General features: G+C 32.3%; 1 long non-coding RNA gene across 2 annotated transcripts; it reads left to right on the forward strand.

The window, feature by feature from the left end:
• Positions 1-6,433: 6,433 nt before the first annotated feature.
• Positions 6,434-8,686, forward strand: LOC107019010. 2 transcript variants are annotated; one of them, XR_003578288.1, is made up of 2 exons: positions 6,434-6,731; positions 7,490-8,686. It is a non-coding gene; the product is annotated as an uncharacterized LOC107019010 (long non-coding RNA). The 2 variants fall into 2 exon arrangements; XR_001456719.2 differs by having other exon boundaries at positions 6,435-6,725.
• The last annotated feature ends 3,594 nt before the right edge of the window (positions 8,687-12,280 follow it).

Consider the following 12,280-nt stretch of genomic DNA (forward strand, 5'->3'; position numbering starts at 1 on the left):
GTGGTCTATGTGAATTAATGTCTATTCTCATCATATGGGATGTGCATTCTAGTATTGGAGAACTTCTACTACGTGTAGGCAGTGGAATGGGAAGCTACCTATACATGGCACGAGTAGGCTTTGAAGATTCTAGGATGAGTTCCTTAGGTCCTCCAAGACCATTATGTGAAGTCCTTTATATGCTTAATAATATCCTAAATGGCTTAATGAATAATGTTGACTTAAGTTAATGCATGTTGAATAGAAGGGTTCTTATCTAGGGTAGCTTTGAGGATTGCTTAGGTAGGCTTGAAGAGGGTGTATGGGCGGTCTCTTCATGTCTTACTCAAGTGAGTCTTAAAGTAACCTTAGGTAGAAATTCTAGGTGATAAAAAGGGAATAATCGTACCTTGGGAAGTCTTGATGATTACTTAGGTGTGTATAAAGGGGTTGTATGGGCGGCCGCTTCATATCTTACTTAGGTGGGTCTTAGAATGACCTTTGGTAGGAGGTCTATATGCTTACATGGTTTCAAAGTGATGATAGCTGTATATTGTGGGTTACTTGAATATGTCTTATATGTGATGATTGATTTGAAGATGGTTCTTATACTTGTTTTATGAAGTTTCTATCAAAAGAGCATAAGGAGTACGATTTAAAGTAAATGTCCGTTTTAGCATGGTTTTCTTGCATGTCACCATACTTAGTGCATTCAATGTGCTAATTCCAGATGTTTTCCTATTTCTACAAGTGTAGGTGGGAATTGAGAAGTCTCTTAGAAGCAAATCTTGGGATTTGAACTATGGTTTTCTTGTATGTCACCATACTTAGTTATTTCTTATATTCTATAAAGAGATTTGAACTATTGTTGTGAAAATTTTTAATTCCGCACTACTTTTCATATATATGCGATGAAAGATGTCTAAGAGTTTGTACAAGACCTCCGAGAGGTCAAGTACGACGTGTTACGTCTAAGGGGTGCTCCTCGGTCTTGACAAAAACAATGAATTTAGACTTGTACTAATTTTTTAATTCCACACTTTATTGTATTAGAGGTTTGTACACGTGACAACAAGGTGTTAGTGTGTTAATATAAAGAATAAGTTATGCTCTTATCTTGTTCTTGCCTTAGATTTTTTCTTTTCTTTCATTTCATTGGATTAAGACTGACTTGTCTTGGTGAAAATAGACAAGTCTTAGTAATATGTTCCTTCAGTTTGTACTTGTATTTTCAGCGTATTTGCATGTTCTTGGAACTCAGTTCAGTCAGAAATCAATTTCAAATACTTAGTGGGGATTGCAGCTCCTTCTCTCGATACTCATCTATTTTAGTCTTCATTCGAGAACGAATGGTTTCAAGGGTAAGATAATGTAACACCCCGTATTCAAAACAAACCAAAAATTTAGATTTTTAGAAGTTGCAGGTGCCACCGACGGAGACAACTACGGACCACCAGTCGACTTACGATCTGTCAGTCAGCTCCATCAATGGGTCAGTCAACATTCAGTCCTCAATCATGAACAAAGGTCGACTAGTACGGACTGTCAGTCGACTTTTGGTCCATCAGTCAGCTCCGTCGATGGGCCAACCGACTTTCAGTCCTCAGTCATGAACGACGGTCGACTAGTACGGACTGCCAGTCAGCTCCGTCGATGGGCCAACAGACTTTCTATCCTCAGTCATGAACGATGGTAGACTAGTACGGACCTTCAGTTGGCTTACAATCTGTAAGTCAACTCCGTCGGTGATTTCAGAAGTTTTTAAATGAGTGGTATTTTGGTCATTTCCTATTTCGTTAGACCCCTAAGATACGTCGTTTAGATCCTAAATCATGAGGCTTTGTTCATTTTAAGCCTAGAAACATAAATAGACTTTACCTCAGTCAAAATCAATACATAGAAAATTAAAAGCAAGAGAGGAGAAAAAGGTCAAGAACCCTAATTCAAGAACCCAGCGAGGTTCCATCAGTTCCAGCCCCTAAACTAAGGATTTCTCTGTGGATTTCATCACCAGATAAGTGGGATTTCACTAGTGGGTTCCTTTCGCCCATTTGGTCCCTATAATTCTATCAGTTTCTTGATTCTCTTATTGTGAATACCTAGGGTTTCTAGAATTACAGTAGATCATCATGAATTACTTATGTTTATGTTCCAGACCAGATTATAATGTTATTACTCAGTTTATCACATGAATTTAAGAACTCTAGCTTTGTACTTCTTTAGTTCTTGAATTACATAGGCTAGATCAGATATATCAGTTATTCAGCTATGCATGGCTCTGTCATTAATGTATAATTACCAAATTAACTGTTGCATTCTCAGTTTGTATGTTCAGTTTTGAGCTATCCGATATTACTGAAATTAATCATAATGTGTTAACCAATTAATTCATTGGGAGTAGCATAATACCGAGTTGGACTAGGATTCAGTGTACCCAAATAGTCCCAAAACTACTAGTCATATAGGTTGTAAGTCCCCTTTGTGGACATCAATTTTGTGATCACGCCAGCATGCCTCTATACCTTGGCAGGGTATATTTGATCCTTTCAATGGGGCGTATACATCGAATTCAACATTTAGCTCATGTAGTTTTATTGTCGGTTATTAGTTGCTCCCACGGGTTAGTCAGACTCTATTGCAATGACCATATTTACAGTTCAGTCAATATTCAGTCTCAGCATGTTCAAAATTTGGTCATTGAATCCAGTTAGCTCAACATTCAGAATATTATGCTTGTTTTTGTGTTTGTTCAGTTATGTATTATTTCAGAATTATTCTATCCTCCATGCTCAGTACCTTTCAAATACTGACGCATACGTGAGCTACATCTTCTCGTGATGTAGGTCCAAGTTCTCAGCATCCAAATCACGCTTAGATCGGTTCTCGATCTCCAGTTTATCAATGACAATGGTGAGTCCTTATTCTCCGAGGACAATAGTCATGTGGTTCTTCTCAGTATTTTTAGTCCTTTAGTTTCGGTTTTTCTAGATCTAGTTGGGGCATGTCCCAACGTTTCTAGCCAGTTAGAAGCTATGTTCATTACATAGTTAGATTCAACTTAGTACTAACTTTATACCTTCTTTGTATCAAACTCATCAGTATTTCATTTATCTCAATTATAGTATATGGGTATTCCCAATCCTTCCATTTTATTTATAAATTAGCTTCAGCAACAATTTATTATCTTTAGTATGTTCATGATCATGCCAGCAGGGTTAGCTTGGGATCACTTGTGGTATTAGGTCCCGTCTCCGTGTCTTGGGGGTAGCTCGGGGCTTGACAGCCAAGGTCGGTGACCCCTCCGCCACCCCAGGATCATGTTGGGGAAGAGGTTGAGTTTGAGGTTGGGGTAAAATCCCACTGAAAGCTGTATATAAAAGAATTCAGTTATGAAGTTAAATTGTGTTCTAGTTCATTGTAATTAGATGGTAACAATAGTTGATAAATTCCAAATATCAAAATAACATTGTTTACTAATAAATTTCAAAAAATTAAACCTAGACAAGAGTTTAGCAAGCAAGTGGAATAACAATCTAGCAGCGGCAGAAGTGGGTATTGCTTTCAAAAGTTGAGTCATCATGATTGCTCAATGACCTTATTACCCATAGATAGATAGGTTGGGTCAATCTCCAACACGCATTGTATTTCTCAATCACAGTATGCTTATCCCGAAAATTCCTCTCGGATATTTCTATATATAATCTACTAAACAACCCAATACCTTAAAATAAATCTTCTCTCTTAAGACTAACATTTAGAGATGAAACCCCAAATTCCTTTCTCAAGCAAATAACGAACTCTAAACTAATATGCTAGCATTAAATCAATTAGCCACTTCACGTACTCTTTCTCAAGAAATATATGAAGATCTAAAGTAGAATTAAGTTTGCAACCTCAATTCAAAATTAACTCATGGTAATCAATTTGAATCCATGGAAATCAAAGTAAAACAAAATAGTTACTACTCCACTAATCAAAATCAAACTCAATTTCCACACCCCTAGAATATGAGTTTTATCCAATCGTGTGAAAAGTAAAAGAAAAGACACTGTAAACATTCTTGACCATCAGCTTGTTGATTTGGAACTTCAATTTAATATACCCACTTCCGAATTCCCCCAAAACAAGGGTTACACACTTGTTTTTTCACTCTAGAAAATAGAGAGTTCTATTACAACTAAAAGTAAGTCTCATATCCAAATATCCAAATTGTATGATCAATTATGCATCTCTCTCTTTTCACCTAGTTATATTTTCCTTTAAAAAATAGGTAAAACTTAATCAAATGAACAAGTTGGCAATGTTAGTCAAACTCGTCAACTCATTCGTTGAGTCACCGACTTTCTCTTATTTTCGTGTGTCCTTGGATTTAGGCTTCAGGTGATTAACCGTAAAGAACGAGCTTGATGGAGTTGCACATTCACATTCGATGAGTCGTTGATATCACCTAATCTCGCCTTCTTGGCCTCCAATTTAAACAAATTGTTACGTCACTTTCGGTGATTATTTTTCATCCCATTGATTTAGTTTAGAGAATATCCATTTACCCATCATATCGTCGACCTGCCTTGATCATTTTAGTCGAACACCCTGTCATTTTTAGCGAGGTCTGGTACACTCAGTGAGTCACTAAGTGTCTTTTGACGAACATCAATGTTATAGTATTGCTATTTTTCTATGTGTTGGCCTCTTTTAGTATGATTTCATACTTGCCTTGTCCTTGAGACTTCATAGCTACAAAAAACAATAAATCATTAGATATGGACATAAAAAGTCATTGACGACATTAATTGTTGAGCTAAAAAGGCCTCAAATAAGTTTAAAACCTCATACTAATAAACTATCAATATCATAAATTATATGTCATTATGAATAAAACAATACCAATATTGCAATAATTGCACATGTATCCAAAATTGGGTAAAAACGGCATATCAGATCCCACACCAGGAATCACAAAATTGACTCAACTAATAGCTTCTAACTTGCTCAAAGAAATTGTTTTTCCCCCAAAATTTGCACAATCCAAGCTTTAAAATGCAATAAAATAGATCTAACATAAATTAGCTTACAAGAACCAAAACGAGAAATAATCAAAGATAATAACAAGGACTTACGATATAAAAGCGAGAATGCAGACCCGTACAACATCCCAGCTATTCCATCCCAATGTAAAGAAATCCTCAAAAAAATTCTCAAGAAGGGTTCTCAATTCTCATAAATGAAAAAATGAAATAACAATTATGGGTGGCTAAAAACTCAATGCAATTATGGGTTTGAGTGTTGATTTAATGTAGTGGATATTGTGTTTTGATTTGTTTTATTGCTAATCATCCATAGATTTAGGCTAATTAACACAAGGTTAAAATATGGATTGAGTTTATAAACTTAATCCTATTTTCGATGTCTGATTGATGCTCAAAAGAGATTGATTGGAGTGGGTTTGATACTTTCAATTTAGGTTTGATGTCTATAGTTTGCTTGAAAGAGGAATAATGGTTTGTAGCTATTTGTCCTAAATCTTTTCAAAAGAGAGATATCATAAGGTAATGAGTTGTTTAGTTATGCACGTAGATGTGACTGAAAGGAGATTCTATGATCTAATATTATGAGATCGAAAGAATATTAATATCATTGAAGATTACCTAGCCTATCAGGTCCATTAATGTTTAGCACTAGTGAGCAACACAATTACCCTATGTGACATTGATGTTAAATCCCCACACCCTTAGATTACTTATTAATTACTTGAATTTCCGAAGCATTAGTTTAATTGTTGCATTTGGTACTACAAACTCTTTCAGTAAATTTTGTTGAACCATCCACCCAATTGTCCAAAACTTTTACAATGTATATTTTTGATTTCTTAGTTGAATTCTTATCATTATACCATTCCATGTGGTATTCGACCCCGACTCTTTGTTGGGTATTTTATTGACAACGATTGCTTACTCTTTAAATTTATTTTTAAAGTAGTTTGAGTGTTATCACAATGCGCTATTAGCAAATGGTTCACCATGATCGGCTTAAGTCTAAGTTTTGGAATTAGGTGTCAGTTGCACCACTTGAGTTTGGGGCGTTATGGTACATAATCAAGACCACACACAGAGAAATACTTTGTATAATAGTCTGATTTTTTTTAAGGAATGAATTTTCCTTTTTTGATACTTAATTAGTATATGAAATGTACCATGTGAATATAAATGAAGCAATTAACGAGATAAGGGGAAAATAAGAGAAATGTGATAATTTTATTAGTATGTGAGGCATACCATATGATTATCATCAATGAAAATGAAGCAATTAAAAAACTAAGGGAAAAGGAAGAAATTTGTGATACTCAATCAGTATATGAGATGTATCATGTGAATATGATTGTAGAAAAGAAAGCAATAAATGAGATATGAAAAAAAGAAGAAAAGTGTGATACTCTATAAGTACACGAGACATACCACATGAATATCATTGAATGAAACAATTAACGAGCTAAGGGAAAAAGAAGAGAGTTCACTTTATACATAACTAGTTTCTGCCCCACAGTATTCGCTGAGACACAATCAAATACCCCAATTGAAATGTCTTGTGAAGAAGCTACAAGTATCGAAAATATGCAGTCCAATTTGTCGATTCACATCCCCAAAGAGAACTGTCAAAGGGAAGAAATTCCTGCGGATGAAATCGTAACTGATGAGGAGAAGGAAAAATCTAATGGGGAAGAAGAACACGATGAAGGTTATCTACTAGTGGTTAGTGTAAGACAAATTGTTTTCTCAATGAAATTATATAACTCTTACAAGGATTGTCCAACCATAGTTGTGGACGAGTTAAGCAAAATATTAAGATATCAACTTCCTGTTGCTAATAGTATTATTGATCAATTTCTTCTAATACAATTTCAAGATGATCTTGGTGCAACTACCTTCGTCGTCTCTGTTTGTGGAATCGCATCAAATCTTTGTATATGGGATCTCGGAATTAGTTCTGAGTTCTTGATTTTGACAAGTTCTAAGAAAACGTAGAGGCGCATGCATTATTTGAAGAAATTAATAAAAAGAGAAGTTGTTTGTAACAAATTAGTGCAACTTACTTTGTTACTTGTTTACTGCATTGTTTATTGCCTTTACCAGGTCAAAACAATTATCCGAGTGAGGTTGTTCACGTTAGGAAGTGGGCTGAGAGTTGGGAACTTTGGGTGTAAGTTTAGGAGTTTGTTTAGTGGAACAAAAACACTATAAGTAAGGAGTTATATTAGAAGTAGGAGTCAGTTAATATAGAGAATACACACGCTATGTTTTCTCTTGTAGTTCAGCAAATATATTTTCTATTTAAGAATAGCTTTCAGCTATTTTCTTCTCGTTCCTTCTTTATTGTTCCTGCCTTCACTCTTTTGTTATGTGGTATCAAGAGCTAGGTTAAAGGAGTAATTTTTTTGTTTACAATCTTATTTTCTATCAATTTACTCCGCTGGAGAAGTTTGAAAGTGTGACTGAAAATTTTTTGTCGTTTATAGCAATGGAAGCCTCAAACAGAGGAAATACTCAATATGGAATAGAAAACTTATAGGAACTAACTACAAGTATTGGAGAATGCCAAATCCCGAAGGAAATTGAAGATCAAGTGCGGAAAAGCTCTCTTTACTTTGATGACTTCTATAAACAAGGAGTTTACTGATCATGTTCGTGATGTTTGCTCTCCAAAAGAAGTTTGGGACACGCTCAAAAGATTGTTTACCAAGAAAAATACAACGAGGCTGCAACTTTTGGATAATGAGTTGGCAATGTTACAATAGGGAGGTATGTCAGTCTCAGATTACTTTTTGCAAGTTAAAAGTATATGTGCTGAAATTTCAGAGATTGATCCAGAAGAGAAGATTAGCGAGTCACGCCTACAACGCTATCTTATTCATGGATTCAAAAAGGTATACGACCTTTTGTCACTTCCATTCAAGGATGGCCGCAACAACCATCTGTTGAGGAATCGGAGAACATGCTTTCTAATCAAGAAGCCTTAGCTTAACAAATGGCTAAGAACGTTAAATCTGATAATGTTCTATTTTCTAAAAGAAAGTCGAACAATAAGAATACATCAACTTGGAACAAAAATAAAGAGAAAGAAACAAGAATGGAAAAAGGTGGAAATCCACACAACACCAAAAAGTGCTACAGATGTGGAAAAATTGGGCACATCAAGAAAAATTGTCGAGTAAAACTTTCCAAACCAATGTCACGTGCACCAACAAAGGAGATGAGCAAATGAAATGGGAGAAATCTTTTAGCATCGAAGTTGTTGAACAAAAGTTAGCACAAGATTTTGTCAATTATGCCAACAAATAATAAGAGGGAAGAGTGGATCGTTGATTCAGGGTGCTATCATCATGTAACTGGAGATGATTCTCTATTCTCGGAGATGTGAGATAATCATGTAGTTTGATTCATTATCACAGCTGATAACTCGACATGTCCAGTAGCAAAAGAAGGTGTTGTGAAGATTGAGGTTGTTGGTGACAAATCCAGAAGTATCAAATTGCAGGATGTTTATCAAGTTCTGGGTTTGATGAAAAATCAAGTCTCAGTTCCTCAAATTATTGATTATGGAAAATATGTATTATTTGGTCCTAGTGATGTGAAGGTGCTTGAAAATGTAAAATAAGTATTTGTTGATGTTATTTTTACTCGTGAAAAAGAAATGTTCTTTGTTTGTTATGCTAGCAGGTGAAGCCTGTGTGAAAGAAAACAAGTCAAACTTATAAAGTCACAAATTGGCATGCTCGGTTAGGTCATGTAGGCTATCAGATGTTGCAGTAGATCTCTTCTAAACAATTGGTAGACGGCATGCCAACTTTAAAGAATGTAGGTGAAGACGTGATTTGTGAAGGTTGCCAATATGGAAAATCTCATCGTCTTCCTTTCAAAAGGTCATCAAATCAGAGAACCACGATGTTTGAATTGGTTCATATAGTTTCGATGGAACCAAAAAGAACACCAAGTTATAGCGGGCATTGATATATATGTTATGGTGTAGGTGGATGATCACTCAAGGTTCACTTGGGTGAAGTTTTTGAAAGAAAAGAGTGAAGCGTTATCCAAGTTTATGGAGTTCAAAGATGTTGTTGCAAATGAGTTCGAGAAGGAGATAAAATGTCTACATAGTGATAATGGCAGAGAATATATGTCAGATGACTTCTTATAGTACTATCATGATAATGGAATTGTTCGCCAAATGACTTGTGCAGATACACCTCACCAGAATGGAATAGCGGAAAGAAAGCTTGTCTATCTTACTTCAGTTTAACTTTCATGGTTGCATGACAATAATCTTCCTCGAGAGACGTTGTCTGTCGCTTTTAGAAAAGCATCGAGCTAAAAAGCAACGGACACACACACACAATATTGTATATTGTGTTTTTGTGGACGCTATTACGACATGTATGACAGAGAAATTTTCATGGATAGATCCATATATATATATATATATATGTATATATATATATATATGTATATATATATATATATGGGTAAAGAAATGACAATGTGACATACATGGGATATAGTGTGAGATATACATACTAAGTCGTCTCCCACCTCGTGTTTTCAATATGAAATTTAGCTTAAACCTTCCTAAAATGTCTCCATATTAAAAACCTTTATGATTAATGTTATTAAAAATCGCCGTGATGTTTCCAACAACATTTTCACCAATAAACCGACCAACTCTTATTTTGGTAGCTAATAATCTTTAAATACTAGTTGTAATCACTTGTGCATCAAGTTTGTTTTTCTTAGGCCTTGGACTGTACTTAATCACTTTATTTTTCGCCACCATCATATATTAACTCTCATTTCTAATTAACTAGTGTACTTGTCTGTGCTTCACGCAGTTATGAAAAAAATAAAATAAAGTTACATACTCACATCAATAATTACTTTTTTTTAAAAAAAAAAAAGAATTTTGTATTAATCATATAATTTCATAGAAGAGAATCTATGAAAAATATTTAGGTTTAATATGAAATTATTAAGAAATCAATATATGTGAACTTCTGAAAGTTAAATATTAAAATTAATTTCATAGAGAAAAAGAGAAGGTAATATTAGAATTACTGGAACGTAAACTTGAGATGTGATCGTTTTTTTTCATTTGGGATCTTTTTTAGTATATTTATCTATATTTATGTAAACTTGAAATCTAATCATTTTTTTTACTTCTTTGTAATCTTTATAATTATATTCTTAGAATAAGGTTACGGCAATATGTAAACTCAGATTGCCATTAATAGTTTTATCCATGATTACATTGTTAGCCAACATTATTCTTAATTATTAGCCACAATTACTATTATTTGTCGTCGTCTTCATCCAATCATCACATATTTTAATTATTTTTATTGTACAATATTAGATTAATTTAATGTTTGATTAATAAATTTTTAATAATTAAATTGTATATAATTAAGTTTACATACTTAAATGATGAAAAATAACAATCTTAATTGGTTAGTTTCCATGCCTTAATATATTGTTATTATATTTAGGTTCAGTTATCCAATTATTTCTGGAACAACTTAATTATATTGAAAAAACAAAAGAATGTAAGAAAAATAAATTTAAAAATACACATACAAAAGAACAAAAGAGAGAACTAACTGCACAAAAAAAATTCAAAAAAATAACACATAGAAATTCCTATTTCTTTTAATTTTGTTTTGCTTAAACACAAAAATATTATAAAGTATATTTTACGTTTATATAAATACTATTACATTCAATATAATAAATTCCTAAAAACAAAGAGTCACAATAATTGAGAGGATTAAGAATGTGGCTTTGGACGTGTTTGTAACATAATAAGAGTAATATTTGTATATTATTACACTAATAAAGAATATTAATTATAGATAATGAAAAGACAATCAAATTAGAGTTATTAAGACAAATATTTTATTAGAAATACATATAAAGCAAGGAAATCAACTGTTTTTTTAAAATTAAATTAATCGCAATTTTGAAATAACTTAAATATTCTTGAAAAACAACAAAATTGAAAATATAAAGACTACAACTTGACATATTAATAAATAACTTGAAACCTCCTAGAAAAAAAACAAAATAATAAATTTAAAGACTGCAATTTTATACATGGACAAATAATTATTTTTTTTAATAAAGCCAATTATAATTTAAAAATTATAAATTAATTTTAAATTTTCATGTTCTATCAGATTTGTTGATAAAAATTGCTCCACTAGACTATGGAAGTATATATATGTAGTTCTTGAAGTAGCATATTGACATCGATCCATTGATTGACTCATTTCATGCTTCTATGTTTTAAAATACTATAGCCCACAAATAAAATAAACTAATACTATCAACAAAAATGTGAGAGATGAATTTACATAAACAAAGAATTTTTTTGAAAAATGTTACCAATATAAAATAATCAAAATTATCTAAAAATTACATAGAAGTTTTAAGAGAATAAATTTAATAATTTTTTTTAAAAAAAAACTGGATTATATCTTCATAAACACAAACAAATAATATTAAATGTATGATTTCAACAAAGAAAGAGCCGTAATTATATTAGACATATCAAATTATTTCACCTTGTAAAATTAAATTATGCAATAATGTCTAATTATTTTCATTTTAGATATAACTCCTATAATCTGCAAAATATGATCAAATAAGTTAAAAGATATCTAGCAAAACAAGAAAAAGATAAAAAATAAGGAGAAAATTGGATTAATCTAAAATGAATCTCCATTTGTATGTTATAAAGAGAATCGTAAAGATAACAAACCAAAATAATTAGTCAGGAGAACAAAAATAGGCTTGACATATTAGTCTTACTAGCTAATTAAAAGTAATATATGAAATAATAATTGAAAAAGATAATGAACCTCAAAGCTTAATAATATTGTAACATGTGCCACTAATTCTCTAATCGAAGATGGCTACAAAATAACACACAATTTTAGTGTGATTTTCTACTATCAATATAACCTTCTGCATTTAATAATTAGAGGTTATCTTAAGCAAAAATAAAATAAAATTAGAGGTCATGAATATAAAAAGACTTTACAGATTATATATATGAAAGGTTAGGGAGTTATGAATATTATCAATACTAATTTAAGAACATAATTTATATAATTAAGAGGTATAAGTTAAGAAGATGATTTTTTAAGAAAAAGAATAATTGAAATAAACAGAAAAAATGTCAGAAAAGAAAAAAAATATGAATGGAGGTTATAGAGAGGTGTCACCCTACCTATGTTCTTATATATATATATATATAT

Source organism: Solanum pennellii, chromosome 5 (genome assembly GCF_001406875.1).
Source record: "Solanum pennellii chromosome 5, SPENNV200".
NCBI classification, from domain to species: Eukaryota; Viridiplantae; Streptophyta; class Magnoliopsida; order Solanales; family Solanaceae; genus Solanum; species Solanum pennellii.